This window comes from Antechinus flavipes, chromosome 4 (assembly GCF_016432865.1).
Source record: "Antechinus flavipes isolate AdamAnt ecotype Samford, QLD, Australia chromosome 4, AdamAnt_v2, whole genome shotgun sequence".
In the NCBI taxonomy this organism is placed as follows: Eukaryota; Metazoa; Chordata; class Mammalia; order Dasyuromorphia; family Dasyuridae; genus Antechinus; species Antechinus flavipes.
In genome coordinates this window covers 240,364,686-240,380,036 of record NC_067401.1, presented here as the reverse complement: position 1 = coordinate 240,380,036, position 15,351 = coordinate 240,364,686, and the positions used below count along the sequence as shown (strand labels likewise).

At 33.1% G+C, this 15,351-nt stretch overlaps 1 protein-coding gene across 35 annotated transcripts in view; it reads right to left on the bottom strand.

Annotated features, from left to right (window-relative positions):
* RIMS1 (regulating synaptic membrane exocytosis 1) overlaps positions 1-15,351 on the bottom strand; it is a 718,240-nt gene that overhangs the window by 35,285 nt on the left and 667,604 nt on the right. Inside the window, exon 1 of one of the 35 annotated variants that reach the window (XM_051997261.1) lies at positions 1,144-1,316. The exons of the other annotated variants lie outside the window; for them this stretch is intronic. The gene's annotated coding sequence lies outside the window, so the exon portion shown is untranslated. Of the gene's footprint in view, positions 1-1,143; positions 1,317-15,351 lie in introns of those variants that run through there. 35 annotated transcript variants of the gene reach the window in all.

Genomic DNA, 15,351 nt, shown 5'->3' with positions numbered 1-15,351 from the left:
TTGGCATAAATTTTAATAATGACATTTGTCCATCTCAGGCAGAGTGTCTGGAAATAGTAGCCACCAACATTAGATTTGAGGTAGAAAGGGACCCCAGAGATCAGTTAATTCAACCCTTTTAGTTTTCAGAGAGGAAACTGAGGCACAAAGAAGAAAAGTAAATTCCTAGGAAGGCCCAATTAGTAGAACCAGGATTCAGACTTACAACTTCTGACTCAATTCAGTTAAGGCACTAAATGAAAGCTTTTCAAAGAATAACTTTTTCCAGGTAAATTAACTTAAGACCAAGGACTTTAATCGAATCTTAACACTGATGTTTTCTTTTAAGTTAAAGTTAGGTTTTTCAGAAACATAATAAGGCTTATTATAGCAGAATCTTCATGATTTTTCTTCTTTCTTGTCTGGTTTCATTATAAATAGGCTAGTTCACAAAAGAAAGCAAGAACTACCTTAAACAATGTGCTCAGCAATAGTTCCCATAGGCAACTGACAACAAAATTCTCTATTTCTTTGGCCCCTGTTTGTACACAACAATAGGCAACATATAGTTCTTACATTGTAAAAGATCCTTTTAGTCTGGTTAGAAAATGTGGTTAATAATATGAAAACGACAAAAGTAAGTATCTCTAAAAAGCTATCAAACTTAATTTAATTGTTCATACAGAGACATGATGTAAAGAGAACAATGGAATTTGCGTCTAATACAAATATTTTTGAAGAAAAATATAACCTTTTATATACTTAATATTTATATTTGCTATCATGTGAGTTTCAAGAGCAACACAAAAATCTATCAGACAGCCATTCCTATTCTAAAATTTTATTATTCTATCATTCTCAGTAATCAGATTTTAATAGCCAGCTTCCTTATATAAACACTTCATGTGAATTTTTACCTCTCATCTTTTTCTCTATTTGCCATCCTTCTCTATAAACCAAAACATAGCACTACCTTTCAAACAACTACAAAAGAAACAAAGAATAAAAACAAAACCATGCATTGTGAGCAACAGACAAGTGCAGACATTTAAGACTTTAGTTTCAGTTTAGAGTTGAAAAGTTTTAGTGCAATGGATAAATTTTTTTCTTCAATCTTCAATATAAATATAAGTTCACTAAGAATAAGATACTACACAGACTTACCTCTTTTGCTTCTTCTCCTGCTCAAAATACAAACGAACTCCTAACAGATTCTTTAGTGAGAAGCTGGAGACTCAACCTCTTTTAAATAACTCAGACTGTCTCTGGGTAGAAAGATAGCTGAGTTTCCTGTGTAGTCGTAGTTACAATCGCAGTCTCTCTCTCTCTCTCTCTCTCTCTCTCTCTCTCTCTCTCTCTCTCTCTCTCTCTTCCCCTCTCTCCCTTTTTCCCTCTCTCTCTCTCTCTCTCTCCCCTTCTCTCCCTCTCTCCCTCCCTCTTCCTCCCTCTCGCCTTCTCCTTCCTTCCTTCCTTCTTTCCCTTCCTTCCTCTTTCTCCCTCTCTCTCTCTTTCTGTCTTTGTATTTCTTCCTCCCCATCTATCTGTTTCTCCACCTCTCCCCCCACATCCCTACCATCTGTATGTTTCTGTCTGTATATCTATCTCTGTTTATCTGTCAGTCTTTCTCTGACTGTCTCTGTCTCTATCTCTAACCACCCCCACCCCACCCCCCCACCAGAACTATCAAAAATGATTGAATTGTTTCTGTGACAAATTATTTTTATAATTGATTACATTTTGAGGTCACAAAAGTAAAACTTCACTGAATGGTTTGCTAGCTAATAATCCATAAATTTAAAACATAGCTAAATGCTTTGAAATGTAATGTCATCTATGTGATTTAACAGTAGGTGAGTATTCAAGGCAATATAATGACTATGATTACTATTATTAGTAAACAAGCTAATTAAAAGGCATTTGAAACACTGTAGATTTTAGTATCAAAGGATTGCAACCTTCACTCTGCCATTTATTCTCTGTATGATCTTGGGCACCTCTTAACCTCTCTAGGTCTCAGTTTTCTCATTTGTGAAAGGTTAGATGACCTGTTATATCTTTTCAAATTTTAAAAATTTATGATTCTTTTTAGGGAATCTGTGCTATCATTTGAAATGTGTTAGAAATTCTCTACCTATCTTCCAAGGTTATAATCCTAATGCAAGAATGTATAAAGTTATTTCTCTGAACAATAAACATATATGATGACTCAATACTTTCTCTTGGAATTTTTGGCACCTTTTTCAAACCTATTTTGTAAAGGATATCTTTGCTGACCCCCAGTTTTTAAAACTTCGCTATACAAGTTTACCTTGATTTATTTTGGATATGCTTATATGAATATAAATTGTAACTATTATAATAAGTTTATAGTAGATTCTTAAGACATGCATGTTATTGACTGATTAGTTAGTTGACATTTGATGCATAGGGTTATTTTTCTATGATTTTCAGCCCAAAATAATCCACAGGACTCTTGTTTGAAGGGTCGTTATGAGCCTTATAATACTTTCACATAGCCCTCTGAAACCAATATCAAAAAATCATGATCAAATGCATTGATTAAGTATCTACTCACATTTTCCAATCAGTTGTTTTCCAAGAGTCAGGCTATTTAGAACTCAGTATACACTCTTCTATCAAGATAATGATATAAATACTTAGGTGAGGCAGTGGATGGCATACTGGACTTCAAGTCAGAAAGATGAGTTTATATTTGTCTTCAGATACTAGCTGTGTAATTCTGGGGAAACACTTAACCCTGTAGTTTTTTTTTTTTTTTAGCTGTGAAATGGGAATAATATCTACCTAACAGGATAAAATATTTGTGAAGCATTTAGCATGGAGCAGAAGAGGGGATGATTAAATGGTTATTCTCTTCCATTTACCCCCTCACTTCTGTACTTAGATTAAGTTCTCCTTGCCTTTGAGACCACTCCATGAAAATCTATTTAATCAGTAATGTAGCTGAAGCACAATACTAAAATTGTGATATGATTTAACAGGTTACATAATTAATAATAATAATAATAATAGCATTCATATAGTATTTTAAAGTTTTAAAACTTTGTCTATATCATCTCTTCTGATCTTTGCCATTTTATTATCATCCTCATTTCACAGATGAGTAAACTGAGACATAAAAGATTAAGTTACTTGTCAAGGGCCACATAGATAAACAATTGAAATAGGCAAGATTTTAACTTAGGTCTTCCCTGCATCCTGCTTAGCAGTTTAGCCATTATTCCATGTAGCTTTTCCAGAGTTTGTGAAGGGTAATACAATTGAAGTTCTGATTTGAGAAGGACCTACAACTCCTTCCTATTCCCCATAAATATCTGATAGTAAGGATAGACATTCTTCATGTCCATTTTAATGGCAAGGCATACCCCCTCCCATGAAAGAATTAGGGGAACCAGTTGATGATAAAATAAGATAAAGTATCTAAGGAATTGGGCAGCAAAGGGGGTGGGTTTCCTGGGTTAAATCCTATTGATTCTTTACAAAGAATGAGGAACTAAAAGGATTCTGGGAGGCTGGAGATATAAAATGAAGTTTTTGCTATATACAGGAAAGGGTGAAGATAAAAGCTTAGTTTGAAATGGAAAAGGTATCTACCTTTCCCTTTCTTCCTCATGTATTTTTTCTTTTCCTTTTCCCTTCTCAGAAGACCAAGGGATCATACAGTTATTGAATTTCATCAAATGAGATTTAACTGAGTGCCCTACCAAAGGGGTTCTGTATCTGAAACTTATCATCTAGCATGTTAGCTAGCCCTTCTCACTTAATGGCAAATTTGATGAGTAGTCATCATAGTTTTTATTCAGACATTAAAAAAATGTGAAGTAACACAGACTCAAGAACAGATTCTGAATCACTTGTCATTAATATGATGACTCAGAGTCAGTGGTCTTTCTGTTGTACTAAAACAATGCTTGGATTTCCTTTCCTTCCTTTTAGTTATTGTTACCACTCTGAACAAAGGAAAGCTAAGATCCTTCTGATAGCAATAGAAGGATCTTCTTTTTCTCCTCATTCCCATTCTTCTTTGCTACTATTGAGGAGTTCAGTGTAAATGGATGAAAGATGGATATCCAAGAGGAGAAAAATGATAGCTAAAGAGTCCTAATAGCTTACATATAAGCTTCTTAAGGTTAGGGATTACTTCATTTTTGTCTTTGCATTTCCAATGCCCAATACAGTAATTAATCCCAGAGCAAGTGCTTATTGGATATTTATTGATAGATATAGGGTAGAGTTTTATCATTTCTTTTTCTTCTTCCTAAAAGATATTACATGGAATGGTGAAAAGTGAAGGTCAGTGATGTATCTTTCTTTATTTTTTCCCTTTCACATTTAACCCTTTCTTCTACTCTCTTTGAAGCCCTGTTAGTGCTCTTTTTTTTTTTTAAAGCCAAATTAAACCAAGATTTGGGTGTTATGCTAAAAGAGTGAATAAAATATTTATTCCTTTTACTAGATTGCTAATTAGATACCTGAACAAAGTCAAAGATGGAACAAAACCTGATCACTTGTATATTGCATTATATAACTTAAACAAAGTAAATTTCTATTAAAAGGAAAATTTCTAAACAAATATGAATAAAATAGAATGTTATTGTAACATAGGAAACAATGAATATGAAGAATTGGGATGGTGTTAACTTATTGCAAAGTGAAGTATATATAATCAATAAAACAATATACACAGTGACTAAAGCAACACTAACGGAAAGAACAAAACAAAACAAACTTCTGAATATCATATAGTTACAATAGTTAAAGATAGTCCAAGAAAAGAATTGACAAAATGACACTATCTTGCTTCCTTCTTTGCAGAAATGGGAAGTTCTGGTAAATATTTAACATTTGACTCAAAGTGAAGGGGTATGTACATTTTCTTTCTAAAAATCTTTCTAAAATCTAAACAATTAATGAAACAATAATAAAAGCTCTGATTTACAGCATTTGCAGATTTTTAGGATGTAAATGCTCACACTGAAAACTGAACAGTTCTCTTGAGCTAGTTTGATTTGGTTCTAGCACACTTCTGCTCTGCAGCTCTTGAATATTGATTATTCTTTTGGTTTTTACTGATATGTAGCTTACTTTTACGGATCCTAGCTTACTTTTACTGATCTCCTTCTCCCTTTTCCTTTATTTTTAAAAAAAAATTCTTTATTACAAGGGATGTGGTTCATTGGAAGTAATACTCTGAAATTAATATTAAATATCATTTTTTAAGGAAAGAAAAATGATGTTAAAGAAACTGAACAAAGAAATGATTATGAAGTAACTTGTAGATATGGAGGAATAAGCAAATATTCTAATGAATCCTAGAAATGTTTCTAGATTGGGAATTTTCAATAACTACTTGAGCATTATCTCTTAAAGGAGTTTTAACTGCTTGGTCCTCCCAAACCAAAGAAGGTAGGGCAAAAGCAGTCATCCAATGGCAAAGAAATACATTAAACCATAAACAAAGTAATCCAAAGGTAGGGTAGGTTATACAAACAACTACCAGAGGATGAAAAGTGCAGATGTCAAATTAGTGTCAGTATCAGGCTTGAGTATTGTCTGGAGCAGAAATCAGGGTAAGATGCAATGACATTGTGCTGTATCATCTTGTCAATTCTTAGCACAGTGTGTAAGGCATGCAGTAGGTTCTTAATAAATAATTGTTGATTGATTGATTGCCTCTATAGTTTCTTCCAACTCTAAATCCATGCTGTTGAGTATGGGTTTAAGGAAAGAAAATCATTGAACCAAATCTGGATGGTGAAAGATATCCTGTGGCAACAGTAAATAAAGAATGCTGATCAGAATCAAAAGAAGAATCCCATCTAGATGTTAGTAACTAGAACAGATTCCATCTTGAATTATCTGTACTGATGTGCAAATCTAACTATCACACAAATACCTTGGTGTCTAGAAATGACACATTAAAAAACAACATAAATAACTGTGAATAGACTAGAGAATGTACATCAAAGATGAATGATATGAAAGCACCCAAGAAATATGACTTAAGTGTAAATGTTTCATTAATACATGGAGTGCTTTATATATATATATATATATATATATATAATATATATATATATATATACAAAGGAGCACCTTTTGAAGCAAATATATAGAACTACTAATAGTTTCACATCAAGTGAACAAACAACTGTTAGGTGCATACCACATGACAAGGATTTTGACCTTTAATAAATTGATTATTTAAGTTTTACAACTACAAAATCACCATTTTGGATAGAATATTAAATTTATTGTCTGAGAACTGGGTTTTATTCTAGATTCTGTTACTTATTTTGTATATGGCATTAATAAAAAAGTCATTTCCCAGCTTTCAGAGCTTTATATTTCCTATTTGTAAAATCAGGGAATTATAATAAATGATTTATAAGGTCCTTTCCATGTTTAAAAACCATGATACTATATATTAAAAGGCAGTATTATGATACTATAAAACAATGAATTGAACAACGTTAGTGAAGTGAATAAATATTTATAAAAATATAAAATATCTAGATTTAAGCAACTCAATCTAAAAAGAAAGAAGTCATAATTGAATTTAAAAAATTCTAGAATCAGAAGCATTTACAAGCAAATTCTATCAAACATTCAAAGAACATTTATTTCAAATATTATATAAAATATTTCAAAAAATAGAATCTTACAAAATTCCTTCTATGATAAATATGTCTTCATCACTGAACACAACAAAGTCACAACAAAGAAAATTATAGATTAATATCCCTAATTAAAATGGATGTAAAACTTTTAAATATAATATTAGTCAAGAATATATGGTAACATATCAAAAGATTATACTCAATCATTTGTTTGAATTTATACCAGGGATGGAGGGTTGTTTTAGTATTAAACAAACATAAACATGATTGACCAAAATAATAATAACAAAAATTATAATTATATCAGTAGATGCTCCTCAAATCTGACAGAATACAATATCCATATGTGTAAAAAAAATAGAAAATATTAAGAGCCAGAATAGCTTAGTAAACTATGAATTGCTGTAACTATCCCATGTTAACCTCTGAGAAATCATAAAAGAGTACCCCAAGACAGATTTTGGAACAGCTGAATCAGCAAGGATACAGGTGAAACAATCTTTTTAGCCAAGGAAATTTGGAAGATTGCCAGGAGGATTCAGACTCATTCTGGTAAAAGGAAGGTGCAGTCAGGACAGGAAGGTTGTCTAGTGATCTGGCTGCAAACATCTCCTCAGCAAATCAGCAAGAGACCCTGAGGCCAGGGTGGTAGAGCAGGTGAATACCAATACTGGACCCCTGCCATGTACATAGCAAAGGGAACCAGCAGATTCTCAGACCACTGTATGACCTGGGCAAAAAGATAGACGCCAACTCCATGGGAGCCTAAGCAAATAGGCAGCTACCAGTTTATAGCCAAACCCTCAATGCTTCAGCCTATCTCTCAGCAAAAAGGGCAGCCAGTCTCCAGTGTCCAAACCACCGTGTGTTTGAATCAATATAGCTGTAGAAAGTGTAGAATACCCCACCAGGCCTCAGCACATGCTAGACACCACCACTAGAACCCCAGCTCAGTGCTAGCTAAACTGCCAGGACTCTCCAGTCTCCAGCAATGCCAGCCACCCCACACCTCACACCCTCAGTGTAGCATCAGAGATGAGAATTCTTTGTGGACCTCAGGGCAAGATAAGTGCAGCACCAGATAAATAGCCAGGGCCTACAGCCACAGGCACAAGAAACCTGAGATAGTACTCCTTCCCTATAGGGAGCAAAGCTCAATTTTTAAAAATAATAGCTTTCTTTTTATTTTTGCAAGGCAATTGGGATTTGACTTGTCCAAGGTCACACAACTAGTAAGTATAAAGTGTCTGAGGCTGGATTTGAATTTGGATCTTCCTGACTTCAGAGCTCAGTGATCTATCCAGAGCTCAAATTTAAAGGAAAAGGAAAAGGCCAAAAAAAAAAAAAAAAAGATGAACAGAAGATAACAACAACAAAAAAGAACCTGCATGTAGAAATTAATTATGGTGACAGAGAAGACCAAGACACAAACTCAGAAAAAGAGAATAACATCAAAACATTTATTGACAAAACATCAAAGCCTAGAAAGAACTTATGGAAGAGCCAGCTCAAAAAGGGGTACACACACACACACACACACACACACACACACACACAGAGGGTACAGATATAAGATAAATGTGAAGGAATAACATAAAAATAAGGGATATAAAAGATAAGTATACTTGCTGCAGAAAAAAGGAAGATGTAAAATGGTATAAATTATTCACACAGAAGATGTGTGAAAGACCTCTTATAATGGAAGGGAAGAAGGGAAGTTGGGTGATGAGAATCACTTGAATCTTACTCTCATCAATATTGGCTCAAAGCAGGAATAATGCCCACAAGCAGTTGAATATAGAAATCTCTTTCTTGACAAGGAATTAGGAGAGGAAAAGACTAAGTAAAAAGGGAAAGGGACTGATAGAAGAGAGGACAATTACAGGGAGATAGCAGAAGAAAAATACTGATGGGGAGAGAAAGGGTGAAAGGAGAAAGAGGACAAACAGGAAGATGAATAGGATTGAAGAAATACACACATAGTAATCATAACTGTGAATGTGAACAGGATGAACTCTCCCATAAAAATAGAAGTGGATAACAATATTCATCAAAAACCAGAATCCTACTATATGTTGTTTACAAGAAATACACTTCAAGCAGATATACACAGCATAAAGATTGTGGGACTAAAGCAGAATCTGTAAAACAAAACAAAACAAAAACAGTAGGGGTAGCAATATTGATCTCAGACAAACTAAAGGCAAAATAGAGCTAATCAAATGAGATAAGGCAGGAAACTGCATTTTGCTAAAAGGTACCATAGACAATGAAGCAATAGCAATAGTAAACATATATGAATCATGTGGTAGAGCATCTAAATTCTTAAAGAAGTTAAATAATTTACCTGAAGAAACAGTCAAATTATACTAGTGGAGGACCTCAACTGTCACCTCTCACAGGTCACTGAAATTTTTAGGGAAAAAAATCTCATGGTCAGATGGGTTCACAAACATTTAATCATACCAAACTCTTTTTATGACATAAATATGATGCTGATACCTAAATAGGGGAAAAGCTAAAACAAAGAAAGAAAATTTTCCTGATGAATATTGATGTGTAAAATTTGAACAAAATATTAGCAAGGTAACCACAGCAATATTTCACAAGGATTATGTACTCTGCTGATTTTTAAAGTAGGAATGCAAGGTTGTTTCATCATTAAGAAAATTATCAAGATAATTGACCAAATCAATAATAGAACTAACAGAAATCTTATGACTAGTAGGTGCTGAAATTTTTTTGACAAAATATAGTATGCATTCCTATTAAAAATATAGAGCAGAGGAATAAAGGAAGATTCCTTAAAGTGACACATAAAATCTCTCTAAAACCATCAATAAGCATTATCAGTAATGCTGACAAGCTAGAGTTTCCCAATAAAATCAGGAGTGAAGCAAGGATGTCCATTATCACTGATTTTATTTAAGTATACTACTAGAAATATTAGCCAAAAACAATGAGAAGAAAAAGAAATTGAAAAAATTAGAATCAATAATGAGGAAACAAAACTATTATTGTCTGCCAATGAAATGATGATATACTTAGAGAAACCTAGAAAATCATTTCTACTTGAAATACTTAATAACTTTAGCAAAGTTGTAGGCTATACAAAAATCATCAACATTTCTTTATATGACCAACAAAGCCCATAGTAAGAGATCAAGAAATTCCATTTAAAATAGTGGTAAATAATATAAAATACTTAGAGGACTATTTGCCAAGATAAACCCAGGAAATATATATGAACACACACACACACACACACACACACACACACACACACACACACACACACCCCAAAAAAAAAAAACAAAAAACACTTTATATAAATAGAGTCAGAAGCGGGGAAATACCAATTAGTCAAGGATAGTCAAGTCATTATAATAAAAATGATAATTCCTACACCAATTTATATATTCAGTGCCATATTAATCAAACTACCAAGAAATTATTTCATAGAGACAAAAAATAACAATAAAATTCATCTGGAAGAACAAATAGTCAAAAATATCATGTAAATTAATGAAAAAATACTAAGGAAGTTGGACTACTAATAGCAGATTTCAAAATATAAAGCAATAATCATCAAAACATCAAAAGCATCAAAACTGATCCTGGCTCAGAAATAGAGTGGTGGAGAGAGAGTTCTGGGGAGAATGGTGAAGTAGGTCAGAAAATTGTAAGCTCTTAAGATTTCCTCTATAAACAAGGCAAAATCTTGCCTCTGTGTAAATGTAGAATGGTAAAAATAAATAAGAGTTGCGGCAGAACTGTGGTCTTCCTGGGACAAACAGAGAAGATTGGAAGAAAGATCCTGCCCCAAAGAGTAATATCAAATAGTTAGCTACCTCCCAAACAATTCAAGGAAGAACTTTAAAAAAAGCTTTAAAAATAAAATAAAAGAGAATGAAGGAATTTTTTTTTAAACAGTCCAAGAAAACAAGAGTATGAAAAAAAAAAAAGACAGCCAACTGGAAAAGACGCAGTAGTCAATGACCATAGTAATCTAGTTTTTGATAACCCCCCCCAAAAAAAAACAATCTTTGGAATAAGAACTCACTATTTGACAGACTGTTATGAAAACTGTAAAACAACAGAACACAAACTAGGTATAGAGATACTTCTTGTAAAAAATGTTTCCCTGATTTCTGTTTTTCTTTTAATTTTGGTGGCAACCAATCAAAATTGGTTGTAAGATAAGATCAAAATGTATACATGCTTTAGATATAATGGATGACACCATAATCAAAATAGAAGAACAAAAAAATAGTCTATGGATCAGATCTATAGAGAGGGGAAAAAAATTCATGACTAAACAAGATAGAGAAAGTATTACAAAATGAGAAAAAGATAATTTTGATTTTGTTAAATTAAAAAGCTTTTGGACAAAGAAACCCAATGCAACCAAGATTAGGAAGAAAGCAGAAAGGTGGGAAGCAATCTTTATAGTGAGTATTTTTAATAAAGGCCTAATTTCTCAAATATATAAAGGAGTGAGTCAAATTTATAAGAATATAAGCCATTTTCCAACTGATGAGCAGTCAAATGATGTATGCAGATAGTTTTCAGATGAAGAAATTAAAACAATCTGTAGTCATATGAAAAAATGAAAAAAAAAAAGACTTTTGGTTAGAAAAATGCACATGAAAACAAGTCAGGTACCACCTCACACCTATCAGATGGGCTAATATGATAAAAAAAATAAAAGTGATAAGTATTGGAGAGGTTGTGGGAAAATTGGGACACTAATGAAACCTGTTGTGGAATTGTGAACTCATCCAACCATTCTGGAGAGCAATTTGGAACTATGCTCAAAGAGCAATCAAACTATGTATACCTTTTGATCCAGCAATACCACTACTAATTCTGTACCCAATGAGATCATAAAATGGGAAAAAGAACTTATATATGTGAAAATATTTATAACAGTTCTTTCTGTGGTGGCAAAGAATTGTAAATTGAGGGAATGCTCTTCAGCTGGTAACTGCCTGAGTAACTTGTGGCATATAAATGTATGGAATACTATTATTCAATGAAAAATGGTGAACAGAAAGATTTCAGAAAAAAAAACTGGAAAGACTTGTACAAATTGATGCCAAGGGAAATGAATATCAAATTATTCTATGAAGTATTAATCATCAAAACTGTTTAAAAATAGGGAGGCTAATAAATGTAATAGATTTGCTATGTAGCATACAGAATCAAAAAATTCTAGTAGTCTAGCATGCAATAATTTCCAGGTATGAAAATAAAGACTCACTATTTGACAAAACTTCTAAGAGAAATGGATAGCAGTTTGGCAGAAATTAGGTTTAAACTAATAATTTAGACAAATAAATATATTACTCTGATAAAATGGTGAAATCATACATAAATTAGAACAAAGAAAGACTCACCTTTGGGATCTTTGGGAGAAGAATGTCTAACTGAAGAGTTAGAGAGGATTATAGACAGTTTTGACAACAAAATATTTTATATGGACAAATCTAACAAGCTAAGATTAGAAACATTACAGAAAGAAAAATCACTAAAAGTTTCTCTGATAAAGTTCTCTTTTCTTAGATGTATAGGGAATGGAGTCAAATTTATGAATTATTTCCTAAGAATTCCCCAAGAAATGATATGAAAAAGCAATTTTCAAGGGAAAAAATACAAACTTTATAGCCAGATGAAAAACTGCTTCACTTGATGAATAATTAGAGTAAATAAAATTAATGCAACTCTGTATTTTCATTTCATATTCATAACACTGACAAATGTGGCAAAAATGTAAAATCCAAATATTGTATTGGATTAAACCTAATTTCTGCTAAACTTTTGTCTATTTCTCTTAGCAGTTTTGTCAAATAGTGAATCTTTACCCTAGTAGCCAGAAATTATTTAACACTAGGCTATTGAATTTTTTTGTTTCTTTATGTTGTGTACCTAATCTAGTCTATTTATTAACATATTTTTAATCATTGTCAAATGTTTGAGGAAATACAAGAATATTGATGTGCTTTTTGGGTAGTTATGACTTCTAACAATTTTTCTAAAAATCAATTTGGATTTTTGCTTCCTAAGTTAAAAAATTGTGCCTAGCATTTCATCCAATGATATCCCAAAAAGATAAAAGAAAGAGGAAAAATTATTATATGTACAATCCTTTCTTTTGTGTTGAATTGGGAAATGGACAAATAGTGGTATATATTTATTTGATGAGAGTGTAGTGTGAGAACAGATAAGGGACAAGTTTCAGAGAAAGTGTTTTGGAGAATCTCTGAACAAACTGACCCAAATGAATACAGTGCAATTTCTTATGCCTTAATAAATTATAAATGTGAAGAATATAGTGAAACTTGAGAAGACTTGAATTAACACCTAATACACAAGGAAGTAAAACCAAATGAGTAGCTAATGCAGTAACAGCAATAATTCAAGGGAAAATGAATTTGAAAGAAAGATGTCAACTCTGATCAGTGTTGTGCGCAAGCTTGACTTCAGAGGACTAATGGAAGAGGATGTCTTTTCTTTACAGAGAACTAGGGGAATATAAATGGAGAATAAGACATAACTTTTTAGACAATGCAAATGTTTTGCTTAAATCCACTCCTTTCTCCCAAGAGGACTCTATTATACAAAGTCCCTGCAAAGTGATTACAAATAAAGGGACAGAGATAAAACATTTATTAAAAATTTTTTTAAAAATCTGAAAATAAAAAGAAGTGAAAGTCAGTTTGATACAATGACTAGAGAGCTTGCTTTGGAGTTCAGAGATTGTGGATTCAAGTTTTTCTTCTGTCAAATTCTAGTTGTATGACCATTGCCAAGTTATTTTACTTCTTAAAGTACATTTGTAAAGAAAGTTTTCTCACTGAGAATTCCTTATAACAGTGACATTAGAAATCTTATTTTTGTCCAAATAAACAAAAGCAATGAAACAAGGAAAACTATTGCTCTACCCTCTTCTTTTCTTCTTCCTTCTTTTCTTTCCTTCCTCCCTTCCTGTCTCCCTTCTCTTTCCCTTTCTTTCTTCTATTCCTTCTTACTTTCTATTGTTCTCTCCTTCCTTTTTCTTCTTTCCTACTCCTTTCTTTCCTTTCTTATTTCCTACATTTCTCCCTCTCCTTCCCTCCCTATTCCCTCCATCCCTGTCTCTCTTCTTCCTCTCTTCCTCCCTTCCTTCCTCCCTCCCTTCTTTCTTCTCCATTCCTTCCTCCCTCCCTTTTCCCCTTCTTTCCTCCCTTCCTTCTCCTTTCTTCCCTCTTTCCTTCCTTCCTTCCCTCTTTCCTTCCTTCCTTCCTTCCTTCCTTCCTTCCTTCCTTCCTTCCTTCCTTCCTTCCTTCCTTCCTTCCTTCCTTCCTTCCTTCCTTCCTCATCCTCTCTCCCTTTTCTTTGTTACGCAAACAATTAAATTATATACTAAAGTCCTAATAGTGGACAGAATTCAATCCAGAGAAGACAGCCAACAAAAAGGAATCAAATATTCTTTCTCCCTAGCAGTTACAGAACTAGGATGTCAACAATATCAGCTATTTTCCCAAGGGGAGGAGGGGAATGTTTGAATAGTGTGCATTGACCATGTCCACTCCCAAGTCACTCTAACCTAACAGTACTAAATCAAATTTGCTTTCTGAGGCAGTGAGCTACTAGGAATTTCTTAGCTCAACAAATATCTTCTTAGCTGCTTGTTGATTTTTCTGACTCCTGAAATTCCTTCAACAAGGATGGCAGTTTTTGTCCAGTTTTATGAGGTATTTCTAAAATTTTAGTGCAGTTCTACATACAAGTTTTACAAAGCTTACAGGTGCACCAAAATTTTATTGTTTAAAATCATAATTGTGGTTCTCAATGGCAATAGGACACAATGAAAAGAAAATTAACTTTGAAACCAGAGGATCTGTGTTCAAATACTATTTTTGACTCTACCAATTCTCTACCAAATACTCTACCAACATACCAAGTCATTTAACTTCCACAGGCTTCAATTTCTTAACCTGTAAAATGAAAGACTTGGGCTAAATTGTCTCTGAAGTCTCTTCTAGATATAGGTGTGGGATGTGAGGATCCAATGATTATCCACAGGAAAAATTGTCAACTTTGTAACTGGTAATTTAACTCCTCCTCTAATCTGATTCCAAAGTACCTTTTCTGTGTTATTCTGTACTATTCCTTTTCATATACTCTAGGTTTCAGTCAAACTGATTTACAAGCTATTCAGGTCCAGTTCTGCATTCCTCCTACTTATAGTCCTCTACTAAAAATTCTAAGAATGAAGGGAAAAAAAACCAAATAAACCTCAGGAAGAGAATTATACATGGTTTTAATTCTCCTGTCAAATGTTGTATTTTAACTCGGTTTTTGTCTTTAACTCTGAGTCATCCAATTAACAGAAATACAAACTTGTAAGAGAAATTAAATATCTCTTTGGTTTAAAACATCTGCAAAAAAAATAATAAGTCAAACCAGTTGCCTCTTTAAAGGATTAGATATTGGAAGATACACATTAGTTCTATGGGCAATTCTTTGTATATCTAATCACATTTTCATGGCTGCCACCATAATTCCAACACGTGCTTTCTTACTGTACTCAAAAGAAGACTTGTTTTCTTCCATCTTTCCCCCTTCAAAACTGCCCTATATCTATCAAGGGCACCACAGTTTTTTAGTCAGTCAGGCCCACGATCTCCATTTTAGATTTCACCCCTCACTTTGCCAAAATTTGCCTCATTTTTCCTCTGCAATATCT